Raw genomic sequence first — 19,470 nt, forward strand, 5'->3', positions numbered from 1 at the left:
TTATCCCATCATCTGAAGATAGCAAAATTGAGTTTCCAATTGAATTAGGCTATTAGCAATCTTACTCGATATTTTCTATCTGCTAACCAGGATTTACATTTACTCAAGCTTACTACATGCTATGGATGTTGTTAGTACCAACTTCTCCTATGGTTTCAATTCATTTTACTTGCCTTAGTTTATCAAATAATCAATTCTAGCAATTATGTCTTTGCTCCAGGATATATTAAATAATAAATAGATAATGATTTTAAAAAGCAATTTTTATTTTAACCTTGTAGTCTATTTATTATTTCAAAAATTCCAACCTTATCTATTCAAATTTTGTTGGCTAGATCACATTATTTTCTTAAAGTAGACATCAGGGAAATTATGATGACTACTCTCTATTTCAAAATGCTATAATATCCTAAGTAGATAACAGCTCAATTAGAAAAAAAGAGTTAACTCCACCCCCAGAGTTTTGTTTATACGTAGTTTAAAACATGTCATACTCAGTAGCTAATCTGCATTAAGTGAGATCTATTACTTTTCAGCTTTTTTGAAGTTCTCTCTGGTGCAACTATAAAATAGATGATAAGATTTTTTTAAATTCCACCATCTTCATATCTTTCCATAATTTAACAACATTTTACATACTGAATGTCAAAGACATATTCAGCAGCACCTGTAAGCAGTTGAGGCACAGAAGCCTGATACCTGCTGGCTACACGTCTGTGGGAGGCAAAATAGTTAAAGAACAAAGAGTTATAGCATACAAAATGCATGAGCTCAGGGATATATAAGGGATTGTGGATTGTCAATTTTTAAACCTTGGATATTTAGTGAAATGATAGAAAAGAACTCCAATCACTGAATAAAAAAACAGAAAACAAAATTACATTTATTTATTTATTTATTTATTTTTAAAGATTTTATTTATTTATTTGACAGAGATAGAGATCACAAGTCGGCAGAGAGGCAGGCAGAGAGAGAGGGGGTAAGCAGGCTCCCTGCCGAGCAGAGAGCCTGATGAGAGGCTTGATCCCAGGACCCTGAGATCATGACCTGAGCCAAAGACAAAGGCTTAATCCACTGAGCCACCCAGGTGCTGCAAATTACATTTATTTAAAAAAAAAAAGCACAGGGATGCCTGGGTGGCGCAGTTGGTTGGACGACTGCCTCCGGCTCAGGGCGTGATCCTGGAGTCCCGGGATCGAGTCCCACATCAGGCTCCCAGCTCCACGGGGAGTCTGCTTCGCTCTCTGACCTTCTCCTCGCTCATGCTCTCTCTCACTGTATCTCTCTCTCAAATAAATAAATAAAAAATCTTAAAAAAAAAAAAATCTTTAAAAAAAAAAAAAAAAAAAAGCACAGATTCAGACTAGAACATTCAACTCCATGTAGAAAGTCACACCCCAGGATCTGATTGGCATGGTGAGGAATAAAGCTGAAGAAGACAAGGGAAATCATTATGGAAGTCATCCTTGGAGGGGAAAAATCTAGCCTTTACTTCCTGAAATGTTGTGCTCTCAATAAATGTGTGTTTCATTGGAAAAAAAAAAAAAAGCACAGAGAAAGTTTAATCAAGGATGACTCTAATTGGATCTTAAACATACTGATAACAGAGAACTATGAGTTTATTAATATATAAGAAGCAGAAGAAAATTGTTTCCAAGAATCAGGAAAAGTAACAGAGTAAAACTTAAAAAAAAAAAAAAAAGACAAAAGCAAATAAAGATCTTATTTATTTACAGGAAATATTCAAAGGAATTGGTAATTGGGGATGATTCATTCATATTTCTGCTTATGAACCCAAAGATTATATAGAAGGGACCAAACGTGTCTATATACATGTCTGTATATGAATATAGATGTGTAGATTTTTCCATTACAGTGTAGATTTCCATTAAACATATTCAGGAAATAATAATGCGGGCATTTTTCTTGGAAATCAGATAGTTGCATGAATATAGCTTCATATTATTTTATTTTTAATTGATCCTTCTCTAGTCAAATTGCTTGAAGACATCAAAGATGACCATTTCCAGTGAAATAAGAAATGCTGGATCTGGAAATCACTACCAAGCAAACACTCATATCTCTTAAAGAACTAAAAAACACTTCAGCCATGAACAACAAAGATTACAACAAAAATGTTTGAGCCAGGCTGATGACAGTCACACATTGCGGGGAAACAAGCCATTTATCTTCCATGGGACAAATGAGGCTACAAGGCAGGCCACTAACAGAAGCAGTTACCACTGTAAAATGTTTTATATGCCAGAATGAACAGTTGGAGTCACAACCACCTTTCCAAGTTAGTCACAATTACAGCTATTTCCTGGTATAGTCTGAAAGAAACAGAAGGCATTAACATACCGTGAAACTCCAGTCTTTTCCTTTCAAAAGCCAGGAACAGGAAGCCACTGGGCGGTCTATGTGTTACTAATTTTCATGTCCAAAATATGGCTCAACACAATTAAAACCAGAGGCAGAATGTAAACCTTTGTCCTTAAATGTAGCATTGCTTATCAAAGCATATGTTGTTAGATGTTTACTAACACACTACAACTTTGTCATGTAAGGATTATAGGGTATATATATTTTTAAAGTTTTTATTTATTTGACACAGAGAGAGACACGCACACACAGCAAGAGAGGGAACACAAGCAGGGGGAGTGGGAGAGGAAGAAGCAGGCTTTTGGCTGAGCCAGATGCGGGGCTCTGGGATCATGACCTGAGATTAAGGCAGCTGCTTAATGACTGAGCCACCCAAGCGCCCCGATTATCGGATATATTAACAATACCTGTGCCCTTTCACTTATCAAGTGTTTAACTTTTATCTCTCTCTTTTAAAATAATCTCTACATCCAGCCTGGGCTCTAACTCATGACCCTGAGATCAAGAGTCTCATGCTCTTCTGACTGAACCAGCCAGGCACCCCCTCTCTTTCTCTTTTAATTTCTAAAATATAGGCTTTGATTGGGCAATTATGTGCTCAGAATGTAAGCAACAGAAGAAAGCTGGTCTCTTCTCTTATAAAGATAAATAATATGAATTTTCTGCTTCAATATTGAAATGATTTTAGATAATTAAATCATATTAGACAAATGCAAGAGGGTAAAGGTTGCTAAGTGGTTTGCTGTTGATTTTGTTGTTTGTTTATTTTTAATTGTGAAGCATTAGTGCATAGAATTATATGGTTTTCCTAAAGCCAAAAGTGAGCTGTTTTTATGCCAGATTACAAAAGTGGAATTTGCATTCTCTAACAAAATTTACTCTTTTAAGAAAAAAAAAATATCAAGTAAAATCTGTAACATAACGAAGATACTTGTTTCTGGCAATGATTCAAAGTATTTACTTTGTATAAAAATAAGCAAAAGAAAAAGCATGCACTAAATAACTTTTTTTTTAAAAAGTGAGATTCTTGAGAAGGAATATCAATCTACATCTATAAATCTGGAAAATTACACAAGGGATCTTGCCATTGAGTGTATTTCAATAATTTATATTTATCTCTAGCAACCAGATGAATGGTGTAGAACTCTGTCCAAATTTTCACATGGCTTCAATGACTAAATAAGATTTACTTCAGACTGGTCCTTTGGCATATAGAGCCCTAGCCATGGGACATTGGAACAGTGGATTTTTTTTTCTTTTGTAAAGCAGAAAGTATTATATAAAATACTATGTTTTTCTTTCTTTCTTTCTTTCTTTATTTGACAGACAGAGAGCACAAGCAGGCAGAGAGGCAGACAGAGAGAGAGGGGGAAAGCAGGCTCCCTGCCGAGCAGAGAGCCCGATTAAAATACTATGTTTTTCATGAACTAAAAACATTGAAAAAATCAGAGAGATTGTACAGAAATTTTCTATTAATGCCTGACATTTGTTGAAATGCTTTGTTATGTCCTGGGGCCCTGAAGATATTTAAAAGACTATTATATAGATTATAACTCTGTTTGCAATAGTAGTGTTGAAGACTGGACACATGTATGCTCAAGGTAACTACAAATGAATCAGCACTCAGAGTAGTCATTTACTGTCAGATAATGTATGTGAAAGTATTTTGCAAACACTTTATTATTTTTTTTAAAGATTTCTATTTATTTATTTGACAGAGATCACAAGTAGGCAGAGAGGCAGACAGGGGTGGGGGGCAGGCTCCTGCTGGGCAGAGAGCCCGATGCGGTGCTCAATCCCAGGACCCTGCGATCACGACCTGAGCTGAAGGCTGCCGCTTAACCCGCTGAGCCACCCAGGCACACCTATGATTTTTTTTTTTTTATCCCAATAATATTCTGTGTTCCCTCCTTAATTTGTCTGTCATAGCTTTGGGGAATTGGTCTAAGCTCAAGAACTGGATCATGATTAGACCTGGACAGTAATGGTCAGTCATCGTCTTTGCTGATGATATGCCAGAAAACCAGACATAAGCTTAATGGTTAATAAATGGGTATATGGGGAGAGGAGTCAAGATGGCGGAGAAGTAGCAGGCTGAGACTACCTCAGCTAGCAGGAGATCAGCTAGAGAGCTTATCTAAAGATTGCAAACACCTGCAAATCCATCGGCAGATCGAAGAGAAGAAGAACAGCAATTCTAGAAACAGAAAAACAACCACTTTCTGAAAGGTAGGACTGGCGGAGAAGTGAATCCAAAGCGACGGGAAGATAGACCCCGGGGGGAGGGGCCGGCTCCCGGCAAGCGGCGGAGCAACGGAGCACAAAATCGGGACTTTTAAAAGTCTGTTCTGCTGAGGGACATCGCTCCAGAGGCTAAACCGGGGCGAAGCCCACATGGGGTCGGCGTGACCTCAGGTCCCGCGGGGTCACAGAAGGATCGGGGGTGTCTGAGTGTCGCAGAGCTTGCGGATATTGGAACGGGAAAGCCGGCTGCAGAGACAGAGCCGACAGTAAGCTCGCAGCTCGGAGTTGCCTTGAACCGGACGCAAGCTCGGTGAGCTCGGAGCGCGGCTGGAGGTCAGGCAGACGCGAGTTACTAGGAGCTGTTCGCTGAGGGCGCACAGGGGAGCGGGGCCCCGGGCTCTCGGCTCCTCCGGGCGGGAGACCAGGAGGCCGCCATTTGTATTCCCGTCCTCCGGAACTCTACGGAAAGCGCTCAGGGAACAAAAGCTCCTGAAAGCAGAGCCGAGCAGATCACTCAGCCCGGCCCCTGGTAAGGGCGGTGTAATTCCGCATGGGGCAAAGACACTTGAGAATCACTACAACAGGCCCCTCCCCCAGAAGATCAACAAGAAATCCAGGCAAGACCAAGTTCACCTACCAAGGAGTGCAGTTTCAATACCAAGGAGAGAGCAGCAGAATTCCAGAGGAGGAGAAAACAAACCACGGAACTCATGGCTTTCTGCCTGTGATTTTTTAGACTTGCGGTTTATTTTTTTTTTCTTTTTCATTTTTTCTCTCTTCTTCTGCTAAAATTTTTTATAATTTTACCCTTTTCTTTTTTAACGTTTTTTAACTAGATTATCTAATATATATATATTTTGCTTTTTTATACTTTTCTTTATTCATTTTCTTTTTTTTAATTCTTTTTTTTTCTTTCTTTTTGAACCTCTTTTTATCCCCAAATCAGAAGAGATCCTAATCTCTTCAATCCTTTTTTTTTCTTAATTCTTTTTTAAATTCTTGATTGAATTTTTAATTCAATCTCTTTTTTTTAATTCTTTTTTTCTTTTTTTTCTTTCTTTCTTTTTGAACTTCTTTTTATCCCCAAATCAGAAGAGATCCCAATCAGAAGAGATTGGGAGATCCCAATCAGAAGATATTGGGAGATCCCAATCAAAGGAGATCCCAATCAGAGGAGATCCCTCACCCAATCCTGAGGGGGGAGAAATCCCCCCGCATGATTTGGGATCTCTTCTGATTTGGTTAAAGCATATTTTCCTGGGATTGTTGCCACCCTTTTAGTATTTTACTTGCTCCTTCATATACTCTTAGCTGGACAAAATGACAAGGCGGAAAAATTCACAACAAAAAAAAGAACAAGAGGCAGTACTGAAGGCTAGGGACCTAATCAATACAGACATTGGTAATATGTCAGATCTAGAGTTCAAAATGACAATTCTCAAGGTTATAGCCAGGCTTGAAAAAGGCATGGAAGATATTAGAGAAACCCTCTCCAAAGATATAAAAGCCCTTTACGGAGAAATAAAAGAACTAAAATCTAACCAAGTTGAAATCAAAAAAGCTATTAATGAGGTGCAATCAAAAATGGAGGCTCTCACTGCTAGGATAAATGAGGCAGAAGAAAGAATTAGCGATATAGAAGACCAAATGACAGAGAATAAAGAAGCTGAGCAAAAGAGGGACAAACAGCTACTGGACCATGAGGGGAGAATTCGAGAGATAAGTGACACCATAAGACGAAACAACATTAGAATAATTGGGATTCCAGAAGAAGAAGAAAGAGAGAGGGGAGCAGAAGGTATACTGGAGAGAATTATTGGGGAGAATTTCCCCAATATGGCAAAGGGAACAAGCATCAAAATTCAAGAGGTTCAGAGAATGCCCCTCAAAATCAATAAGAATAGGCCCACACCCCATCACCTAATAGTAAAATTTACAAGCCTTAGTGACAAAGAGAAAATTCTGAAAGCAACCCAGGAAAAGAAGTCTGTAACATACAATGGTAAAAATATTAGATTGGCAGCAGACTTATCCACAGAGACCTGGCAGGCCAGAAAGAGCTGGCATGATATATTCAGGGCACTAAATGAGAAAAACATGCAGCCAAGAATACTATATCCAGCTAGGCTATCATTGAAAATAGAAGGAGAGATTAAAAGCTTCCAAGGCAAACAAAAACTGAAAGAATTTGCAAACACCAAACCAGCTCTACAGGAAATATTGAAAGGGGTCCTCTAAGCAAAGAGAGAGCCTACAAGTGGTAGATCAGAAAGGAACAGAGACAATATACAGTAACAGTAACCTTACAAACAATACAGTGGCACTAAATTCATATCTCTCAAAAGTTACCCTGAATGTTAATGGGCTTAATGCCCCAATCAAAAGACACAGAGTATCATAATGGATAAAAAAACAAAACCCATCTATATGTTGCCTACAAGAAACACATTTTAACCTCCAGATTTAAAGTGAGGGGGTAGAAAAGAATTTACCATGCTAATGGACATCAAAAAAAAAGCAGGAGTGGCCATCCTTATATCAGGTCAATTAGATTTTAAGCCAAAGACTATAATAAGAGATGAGGAAGGACACTATATCATACTCAAAGGGTCTGTCCAACAAGAAGACCTAACAATTTTAAATATCTGTGCCCCTAACATGGGAGCAGCCAACTATATAAACCAATTAATAACAAAATGAAAGAAACACATCAACAATCATACAATAATAGTAGGGGAATTTAACACTCCCCTCACTGAAATGGACAAATCATCCCAGCAAAAGATCAACAAGGAAATAAAGGCCTTAAATGACACACTGGACCAGATGGACATCACAAATATATTCAGAACATTTCATCCCAAAGCATCAGAATACACATTCTTCTCTAGTGCACATGGAACATTCTCCAGAATAGATCACATCCTCGGTCCTAAATCAGGACTCAACCGGTATCAAAAGATTGGGATCATTCCCTGCATATTTTCAGACCACAATGCTCTGAAGCTAGAAGTCAACCACAAGAGGAAGTTTGGAAAGAACACAAATACATGGAGACTAAACAGCATCCTTCTAAAGAATGAATGGGTCAACCGGGAAATTAAAGAAGAATTGAAAAAAATCATGGAAACAAATGATAATGAAAATACAACGGTTCAAAATCTGTGGGACACAACAAAGGCAGTCCTGAGAGGAAAATATATAGCGGTACAAGCTTTTCTCAAGAAACAAGAAAGGTCTCAGGTACACAACCTAACCCTACACCTAAAGGAGCTGGAGAAAGAACAAGAAAGAAACCCTAAGCCCAGCAGGAGAAGAGAAATCATAAAGATCAGAGCAGAAATCAATGAAATAGAAACCAAAAAAACAATAGAAAAAATCAACCAAACTAGGAGCTGGTTCTTTGAAAGAATTAATAAAATTGATAAACCCTTGGCCAGACTTATCAAAAAGAAAAGAGAAAGGACCCAAATAAATAAAATCATGAATGAAAGAGGAGATATCACAACTAACACCAAAGAAATACAAACTATTATAAGAACATACTATGAGCAACTCTACGCCAACAAATTTGACAATCTGGAAGAAACGGATGCATTCCTAGAAACATATAAACTACCAAAATTGAACCAGGAAGAAATAGAAAGCCTGAACAGACCCATAACCAGTAAGGAGATTGAAACAGTCATTAAAAATCTCCAAACAAACAAAAGCCCAGGGCCAGATGGCTTCCCGGGGGAATTCTACCAAACATTTAAAGAAGAACTAATTCCTATTCTCCTGAAACTGTTCCAAAAAATAGAAATGGAAGGAAAACTCCCAAACTCATTTTATGAGGCCAGCATCACCTTGATCCCAAAACCAGACAAGGATCCCATCAAAAAAGAGAGCTATAGACCAATATCCTTGATGAACACAGATGCAAAAATTCTCACCAAAATACTAGCCAATAGGATTCAACAGTACATTAAAAGGATTATTCACCACGAACAAGTGGGATTTATCCCAGGGCTGCAAGTTTGGTTCAACATCCGCAAATCAGTCAATGTGATACAACACATCAATAAAAGAAAGAACAAGAACCATATGATACTCTCAATAGATGCTGAAAAAGCATTTGACAAAGTACAGCATCCCTTCCTGATCAAAACTCTTCAAAGTATAGGGATAGAGAGCACATACCTCAATATCATCAATGCCATCTATGAAAAACCACCGCAAATATCATTCTCAATGGAGAAAATCTGAAAGCTTTTCCACTAAGGTCAGGAACACGGCAGGGATGTCCATTATCACCACTGCTATTCAACATAGTACTAGAAGTCCTAGCCTCAGCAATCAGACAACAAAAGGAAATTAAAGGCATCCAAAACGGCAAAGAAGAAGTCAAATTATCACTCTTCGCAGATGATATGATACTCTATGTGGAAAACCCAAAAGACTCCACTCCAAAACTGCTAGAAATTGTACAGTAATTCAGTAAAGTGTCAGGATATAAAATCAATGCACAGAAATCAGTTGCATTTCCCTACACCAACAACAAGACAGAAGAAAGAGAAATTAAGGAGTCAATCCCATTTACAATTGCACCCCAAACAATAAGATACCTAGGAATGAACCTAACCAAAGAGGCTAAGAATCTATACTCAGAAAACTATAAAGTACTCATGAAAGAAATTGAGGAAGACACAAAGAAATGGAAAAATGTTCCATGCTCCTGGATTGGAAGAATAAATATTGTGAAAATGTCTATGCTACCTAAAGCAATCTACACATTTAATGCAATTACTATCAAAGTACCATCCATCTTTTTCAAAGAAATGGAACAAATAATTTTAAAATTTATATGGAACCAGAAAAGACCTCGAATAGCCAAAGGGATATTGAAAAACAAAGCCAAAGTTGGTGGCATCACAATTCCGGACTTCAAGCTTTATTACAAAGCTGTCATCATCAAGACAGCATGGTACTGGCACAAAAACAGACACATAGACCAATGGAACAGAATAGAGAGCACAGAAATAGACCCTCAACTCTATGGTCAACTAATCTTCGACAAAGCAGGAAAGAATGTCCAATGGAAAAAAGACAGCCTCTTCAATAAATGGTGTTGGGAAAATTGGACAGCCATGTGCAGAAAAATGAAATTGGACCATTTCCTTACACCACACACAAAAATAGATTCAAAGTGGATTAAGGACCTCAATGTGAGAAAGGAATCCATCAAAATCCTTGAGGAGAACACAGGCAGCAACCTCTTCGACCTCAGCCGCAGCAACATCTTCCTAGGAACATCGCCAAAGGCAAGGGAAGCAAGGGCAAAAATGAACTTTTGGGATTTCATCAAAATCAAAAGCTTTTGCACAGCAAAGGAAACAGTTAACAAAACCAAAAGACAACTGACAGAATGGGAGAAGATATTTGCAAACGACATATCAGATAAAGGATTAGTGTCCAAAATCTATAAAGAACTTAACAAACTCAACACCCAAAGAACAAATAATCCAATCAAGAAATGGGCAGAGGACATGAACAGACACTTCTGCAAAGAAGACATCCAGATGGCCAACAGACACATGAAAAAGTGCTCCATATCACTCGGCATCAGGGAAATAGAAATCAAAACCACAATGAGATATCACCTCACACCAGTCAGAATGGCTAAAATCAACAAGTCAGGAAATGACAGATGCTGGCGAGGATGTGAAGAAAGGGGAACCCTCCTACACTGTTGGTGGGAATGCAAGCTGGTGCAACCACTCTGGAAAACAGCATGGAGGTTCCTCAAAATGTTGAAAATAGAACTGCCCTATGACCCAGCAATTGCACTACTGGGAATTTACCCTAAAGATACAAACGTAGTGATCCAAAGGGGCACGTGCACCCGAATGTTTATAGCAGCAATGTCCACAATAGCCAAACTATGGAAAGAACCTAGATGTCCATCAACAGATGAATGGATCAAGAAGATGTGGTATATATACACAATGGAATACTATGCAGCCATCAAAAGAAACGGAATCTTGCCATTTGCGACAACATGGATGGAACTAGAGCGTATCATGCTTAGCGAAATAAGTCAAGCGGAGAAAGACAACTATCATATGATCTCCCTGATATGAGGGAGTGGTGATGCAACATGGGGGCTTAAGTGGGTAGGAGAAGAATCCATGAAACAAAATGGGATAGGGAGGGAGACAAACCATAAGTGACTCTTAATCTCACGAAACAAACTGTGGGTTGCTGGGGGGAGGGGGGTTGGGAGAAGGGGGGTAGGGTTATGGACATTGGGGAGGGTATGTGCTTTTGGGTAAATTGGAAGGGGAGAGGAACCATGAGAGACTATGGACTCTGAAAAACAATCTGAGGGGTTTGAAGTGGCGGGGGGTGGGAGGTTGGGGTACCAGGTGGTGGGTATTGTGGAGGGCACGGCTTGCATGGAGCACTGGGTGTGGTGAAAAAATAATGAATACTCTTTTTCTGAAATAAATAAATTGGAAAAAAAAAAAGAAACAAAGTATAAATACTGTAAAAGAAATAAAAAAAAATGGGTATATGGTATAAGGAGGGTCAATGACAGGCAAGGGGAAGCATACTGAAGATTTATGTATGAATATTCTTACTAATTAAAAAAGTCAGGAAGAAGAAGTTGGTCTTTGCTAAGTGTTGCCTTATGCAAATGAAAAGCTTGGGAAATCTGAGCTGCTACTACCCGAATGAGTTAAGACCTGATGCAGAGAATAAAGATGCCCAGAAGATTAGAGAGAAATGGGATTACACTGACTGGATTAAGTTCAAAGATAGCCTGCCTTATATCTGAATTCCATTTGCATGAACTATTCAGGTTCCTTATTTTAAATTCATTTTGGGTGTTTTGTAACTATTGACAAAAGTAGTATAAGTAATCAATGTTATAAAATTGTAGTGAATAAATATATAGGGGCAAAATATCATACCAGTGTAATACCGAAATAATACTAGCCCAACTAAAATTTGAAATAATCTAAAAGTATGATGATATATGGAAATAATACTTGACTGGGATCTGTCCCAAATGATATCATCTTTTCTCTGGAAAATAATGCCGTTAGATATTACACAAGAAAAGGTATGGACCATTGAAGTCATTGTCACATTAACACTTCATCTGTAGATTCTAAACCTATCCTTTAATAAAGGGCTTTAAGAACCCCTTCTTTTACATTCAGTCAATACTTACCTACATACAATCAGTACAACTACAATCATGTAGATGTGAACAATAATTATTGGCAAACTGATTGTAACTTTTTTTTAAAAGCCTCTATTTATTTGTCATAGAGAGAGAGAGAGAGAGCACAAGCAGGGGAGCAACAGGCAAAGGCAGAAGAAGGCTCCCTGCTGAGCAAGGTACACAATGTGTGACTTGATCTCAGGATGCTGGGATCATGAACTGAGCTGAGGGAAGACACTTAACTGACTGAGCCACCCAGGTGTCCCTGATTTTAACCCCCAATTTAATGAGGTAAACTCTCAGATAGAAAACCTTCTCTCTGCCAGTTTCTCTTGAAATTAAACAGAATATAAATTCACTTATTAATTTATAACCTTCTTTTCAAATATTTAAGGTTTCTATTTATATTATGATATCCAGTAGAGAGTATGAAAATATGAGTGTTCTAAATAACTTGAAGAATAAAGACAATGACAGGATAAAATTATACTAGAATTCATATATTTAAGTTGAACATAGGTAATGAATAGTATTTTATCTCTAAAGAAGCATTAGGAGAAAGTAATGAGATCAATTCTTATAATCATTAAAATGTGTACTTGACTGTAGCACTAAACAGATGCATTCCCAAAACCCGTCAGTTTCATAAAAATCAGTGAAATATGCTGAAAATAAATTATCTAAATTGTACATTCATGATTATCAATGATATCAACATAATAATTATTGTAATATTTATGAAATGGAATTTATATGCATTCAATCCTAAAAGTAGCCATAGAAATTAATAGGATAAGTAAGAGAAACTCAGAGGTTTCTGTGACTTCTTCAGTAATGTATAATAGCTAAATAGTTAAGATTTAACTTACAAGGTCTTAAAACATGTATGAGTTTTCCAGTATTCTAAAAGAAAAAATATTCTGTATTTACATGAATATATAAAATGTTCTCATATCAATTTATATATGCCATATATGTTATAATAATAGCTACATATTTAGAAATATACTAAGTAATTAAGAATTAAATATATTTTTATACTAAAGTACCAAGGGTATATCTGCTTGAAATTGTTTCTTAAATATCAAAAAGTATACTTACACTGAAAATTCTATTTGAGTATAGTGTTTACTTCATTACTTTTAAGACTTTTTTTCTATGTGATACTTTCACTTATCTTTTATTTAATCCCATCATTATCTAAGCCATGATTATATGCATACATATTTCTAAGTGCCAAACCAGTCAAGGTCAGTATTTGGTTTACCTTTAATCAGCAACAGATCCTTTTTAAATTACCATTTAATCAACTCTGAATATATAGCTAATCCTCACCCAAAATGTCGCTGCCTATTGGTCATAAAGATAAAGTGAAACAGAAAGGATGCGTTTTATGACTTATCTCCCTATTACTAATAATCTACTCTGCCAATAACCATGCTGTGGATACAAAAAGGAAATGATCTTTGTCTTAAAAAAACATTCCATTTTTTCCAGAGGAATCATTTATGGTTAATTGGAGACAAAAAAGAAGCAGTGACTTGTTTTGTCTGAGGGAGACATTAATAAATGTGAGTGTCAAAACTTAATTTGACATTTTCTAAGCTGATCAGAATGAAAAGGGAAATTTTAAGTAAACTGACCTAAAGTGATAGCATAGATACTCACAATATTGTTAATTATACCTAGTAAGCCCCTACTTCATCGTTCAGGACAATGTTCTACCCTTTGGGTGATAGAAAAATGTATATGAAGTATTGTCTAAGTGTTAGTTACTGAAAATTCCGTATAAATCAAAGTTTTAATTTTCCCACTAAAATGTTCTTACAATGATGATGAATATCAACAGTAATAAAGACAAAGTAGTATCTTTATTTTCAACTTCCCTAGAATATTCCTTCCAGTATTGCAGAAGTATAACAGATAACTAAAAATTTCTAAGCATCAGCATCACCATGTGTTGCCCTCTTGTTTCCACTTTTACCCAAATAATTGAGAAGATATTATTAAGGGAAAAAAAAAAGTCTTGGCTAGAATATTGCAAACTGTCTGCACACTCCACCCACTTTTTAGCAATAATTGTCAGTCTGTATGCACTATGTGGACATGGCGATTAGGTTATGTTGGGTAATTTGTTATTTCATATAGAACTCACAAGCCATCTTTTTAATGTGAAAAGAACCCAAATAATTTACCAAACTTCTTTATAAGAGAATCCTGGAGTCAATTTTAAGAACAATAATTTTCATTTAATACATTTGAGCATTAAAAATTATTTTTACTGGAGTACCTGGGTGGCTCAGTTGGAGTGCCTGCCTTCTGCTCAGGTCCTGATCCTGGGGTCCCAGGATAGAGCCTCACATCAAGCCCTCTTCTCAGCAGGGAGTCTGCTTCTCCCTCTGTCTTTCACCCTGCTAGTACTCTCTCACCCCGTTGTGCTCTCTGGCTCTTGCTCTGTCAAATAAATAAATAAATACTTTTTAAAAAGTCTCTAATAATTATGTTTACTTTCCTACGTGTACTTCTCAAATTTTATATTGTACTCAAGATACATTTATTTCCTTTCATACAGAATTATAGAATTTTTACAGAGTTATTACAATACAAGAAAATGTTTATAGGCAGCATACTAAAAAAATCTCCTCTCTAGTTAAACACGGGAAAGCAAACTCAGATGAATATAAGGTACCAATTGCACCTTTACTGAGACCAAGAAATATGTGTTCAATCAATGCAGAAATAAGTATTCATTCCAATTGCCTTATGAAATTTTTATAAAACAAATAACTTAAAAAAAAAACTTTTTGGGGGGGTACATGGGTGACTCACTTGGTTAAGCACCTGACTCTTGATTTTGGCTCAGGTCATGATCTCAGGGTCATGAGATTGAGCTCCACATCAGGCTCCACACTAGACGTAGAGCCTGCTTAAGATTCTCTCTCTCCTCCCTCTGCCCCTTCTCCATGCACCCATCCTGTTTCCCCCCCTTTCTCAATGAAAAAAAAAAAAAAAAATTCTGTTCATTTTAAATTCTGCCCACAATAAAAAACTGAAATTCTTTTTCGTCTCTGACTATAAAAATTCCAGGATTTGAATTACTTTGTAGTATTCAATATCTTTTTTTTTTTTTAAAGATTTTACTTATTTATTTGAGAGAGAGAGACAGTGAGAGAGAGCATGAGAGGGGAGAAGGTCAGAGAGCGAAGCAGACTCCCCATGGAGCTGGGAGCCTGATGTGGGACTCGATCCCGGGACTCCAGGATCACGCCCTGAGCCGAAGGCAGTCGTCCAACCAACTGAGCCACCCAGGCGTCCCTGTAGTATTCAATATCTTATATCTCTTCCTTTCTCATGAGAGATTTCCACAGAAGAATATAGATCTTCTTGCTCTACATTCAAGAATTACAAAGACATTAATTGCCAAATATTATTTTCTTTGGTTTTGTAATCAGCTCAACTCTGTCTTGAAAGTCAGTAAATTTGGGTTGATTTAATAGCATATAGACCCACCTAAGAAAGTCCAGAATTTCTTTTAGTTTTTCTTCTGTGAAGCAAGAACTTACGCTCCTAAGAAAAGCAAACAAACAAATGAAGAAAACCACATAACCATGTGAGATTCAATTGTTTTACTGAAAAAAAAAAATGAAAGGAATAATAAGAGTAGAATATCTTATGGCTTGGTTTCAAAGAAGTATTAAATGTCAGTAGCAAAGTTAATTTTATTTTAGATGCCTTTACCTGAAACAGAAATTCTGTATTAAAGCTCAAGGAAAGATAATCTATCTTATGTGATACGGAAATTTTAAATTTTTATGTAGTGGGACTTACAGTCAACAAAGCTAAACAAGTTCATGCTCTGATGCACATGTCCTGGTCCAAATACATATCAATGATAGATAAATTTAAAAATGCTTAAAACCAGAAAGACATATTGGGCTAAAAGACAGGGTCAACAACTAAAAAGATTAGAAGAAAATTTTTAAAAAGTTCAGCATACATGAATCATAGTCATGTTGGGCTCGTTGTGAGGAAGTGTTAGTTAGAATATTGACTTTATAGAGAAAATTGAAAGTGCTTTATAGGTGAGGAACAGAATTAAGTTTAATGCTTGCGTTCTGAGGTTAGGGCAGAATTTGCCCTCTCTGCCTCTACTTCAGGAATAGTTGTTGAATAAACATCCAGCCCAATCACAGTGGTTATCACTTAATAAAAGCTCAGTGTTTAGGGAGATAAGAACACATAGAAAAAGCCTCATTCCAAAAATATGAACCAAACAGTCAATTAAATAGTGATTTAATCTGTGATATCATACAACCTGTGATATAACCTGTGATATCAAAAGAAAGCAGGAACTCAAAGACACATTTTTAAAAAGTGTTGCAAACAGGGGGACCTGGGCAATAAGATGCAGAAAAATCTAAGTAAGGGGTGCCCGGGTGGCTCAGTGGGTTAAGCCTCTGCCTTCAGCTCAGGTCATGATTTTACGGTCCTGGGATCGAGCGCCACATTAGGCTCTCTGCTCAGCGGGACATTGCTCCCCCACTCTCTCTGCCTGCCTATCTGGCTACTTGTGATCTCTCTCTCTGTCAAATAAATAAATAAAATCTTAAAAAAAAGAAAAAGAAAAAAAGAGTGGGGATAGAGAAAAAAAAATAAAAAGTCAAAAGTAGAAAGAAAAAAAACCAAAAACAAAAACAAAAATGAGGGGGACAAGATGGCGGGGTACTAGGAAGAGGCATCTTTTCAGCTGGTACCCCAAAGTGAGCTGATTACCTACCAAAGAACTCTGATCACCCATGAAATCAGCCTGAGATCAGAATTATACACGTCTGGATCTCTACAGGGGCAGAAGACGCCAGTGAGCAGGTAAAGCGGAATGGGAACAGCGGACTGATATCGGAAGATAAACAAAAGGGGGAGGGAGCCACCAGAGGCGACCGGTGCAAAAGTAATACCCCGATACGAGCGAGAGTGCCCTGCGTCTGGGGACCAGCATTAACTAGGAGACTGGTTGAAAGCACTCCAAAAGAGCAAAGGATCTCGGGGGGAAATTGTGGGAATCGGGGTGGCTAGGGACAGGGGCTTGAGTCCCCGGTCCCAGACGGCCTCCCCGGCGCGGAGGCAGAGAGAGTGCGGCGGAGAAACCAGCTCCTGGTCCCTAAGCCGCCAGCGCGCCCCAGAGCGCGGGGTTCCGGCTCCTGTGAGGGGATGGGAGCCGCCGGTCTGCAGAACGCGCGCGAGCCCTACCACAAAGCTTGAGATATGCGCGCACGTCGCTCCAGCTTCCTGGGTTTCTAAAGCCCGGGGGCACTTCTTGATCTGCGCCATTGTTTCAAAGTCTAAGCCGCGCGCGCGCGAAACTCTTCCCCGGACAGAGGCACGCAAAAGCCCAGCCTGCGGCTTACGGACCAGCGCCCCGTTCTCAGTGCCCCAGACGCGCGCCCGACCCACAGCCGCCTCTGAAAAGAGGTGCGCGCAAGCCGGGCACTCCCAGCCCGGGCCGGCGGCAAAATCTCAGTGTGCGATCGCTGCTTGGAACCTCTCTGGCGGTCAGGAGCTCCCAGACAGCCGCCACTGCCTTGGCTTTGGGGACGAGCAAAAGATCCTGCGCCCCCAGGGTCTTTAACTTGGAACCTGCACTGCCAGCGTCCAAGGGGGAATTTATTCAGCTTCTGCACCCAGACTGAGGCTTCTCTCTGAGACGGAGATCAGGAAGTGTTCCAGGGTGCACCTTGACTGCACCAGAGTGACTGCACCTAGTCACCAAAATGACTAGGTGACTAGTCACCTAGTCACCAAAATGACTAGGAGGAGGAATGCCCAACAGAAGAAAAATACAGAGGATGGACCTTCTGCAATAGAGCTAACGGCTATCAACATAGACAATATGTCGGAAAGAGAATTCAGGCTAACAATTATCCAGGCAATAGCTAGGTTGGAGAAAGCCATGGATGACCAAACAGAATTGATTAGGGCCGAACTGAAAGCGACCAGACAGGACGTTCACAATGTTAGGGCGGAGCTTAAAGCTACCAGGGAGGAGGTCCACAATGCTCTCAATGAGTTCCAATCCAATCTAAACTCTCTCAAAGCTAGGGTAACTGAGACAGAAGATAGAATTAGTGATCTGGAAGACAAACAGATAGAGAGAAAGGATCAGGAGGAAGCCTGGAACAAACAGCTTAGATCCCACGAAAGCAGAATTAGGGAAATAAGTGATGCCATGAAGCGTTCCAACGTCAGAATTATTGGAATTCCTGAAGGGGAGGAGAAAGAAAGAAGTCTAGAAGATGTCGTGGAACAAGTCCTTCATGAAAACTTTCCGAATCTCGCGAATGAAACCAGCGTTCATGTACTAGAGGCTGAACGGTCTCCACCCAAGATTATACACTCCAAAAAAACATCACGACACCTGATAGTCAAATTGAGAAATTATAATTGTAGGTATAATCTCTTGAAAGCTGCCAGGGCAAAGAGGCTCCTTACTTATAGAGGGAAGCCCATCAGAATAACGTCAGACCTGTCCACAGAGACCTGGCAAGCCAGGAGAGGCTGGCAAGATATATTCAGGGCACTAAATGAGAAGAACATGCAGCCAAGAATACTTTATCCAGCAAGACTGACATTCAAAATGGATGGAGAGATAAAGAGTTTCCAAGACCGGCAAGGCTTAAAAGACTATGCAACCACCAAGCCGATACTGCAGGAAATATTAAGGGGGGTGCTATAAAAGAGGAAAAATCCAAAGAATAGCATTGAACAGAAATATAGAGACAGTCTACAGAAAGAAAGACTTCAAAGGTAACTCGATGTCAATAAAAACGTATCTATCAATAATCACTCTCAATGTGAATGGCCTAAATGCACCCATAAAACGGCACAGGGTTGCAGATTGGATAAAACGACAGGACCCATCCATATGCTGTCTACAAGAGACCCATTTTGAACCTAAAGATACACGCAGACTGAAAGTGAAGGGGTGGAGAAGCATCTTTCATGCCAATGGGACTCAAAAGAAGGCTGGGGTAGCGATTCTCATATCAGATAAATTAGACTTCAAACTAAAGACTGTAGTCAGAGATACAGAAGGACACTACATAATCCTTAAAGGGACTATCCACCAAGATGATCTAACAATTGTAAATATCTATGCTCCCAATATGGGAGCAGCCAATTACTTAAGAAAACTGTTAATCAAGATAAAGAGTCATATTGATATGAATACACTAATCGTAGGTGATCTTAACACGCCTCTTTCAGAATTAGACAGATCATCGAAGCAGAAAATCAATAAAGAAACAAGAGCATTGAATGACACATTGGACCAGATGGACCTCATAGATATATACAGAACATTCCACCCTAAAACAGCAGAATACTCATTCTTCTCAAGTGCACATGGAACCTTCTCCAGAATAGACCACATACTGGGTCACAAATCAGGACTCAGCCGATACCAAAAGACTGAGATTATTCCCTGCATATTATCAGATCACAATGCTTTGAAACTGGAGCTCAATCACAAGGAAAAGTTCCGAAGGAACTCAAACACCTGGAAGCTAAAGACCACCTTGCTTAAGAATGCTTGGATCAACCAGGAGATCAAAGAAGAACTGAAACAATTCATGGAA

Source organism: Neovison vison, chromosome 9 (genome assembly GCF_020171115.1).
Source record: "Neovison vison isolate M4711 chromosome 9, ASM_NN_V1, whole genome shotgun sequence".
Lineage (NCBI taxonomy): Eukaryota > Metazoa > Chordata > Mammalia > Carnivora > Mustelidae > Neogale > Neogale vison.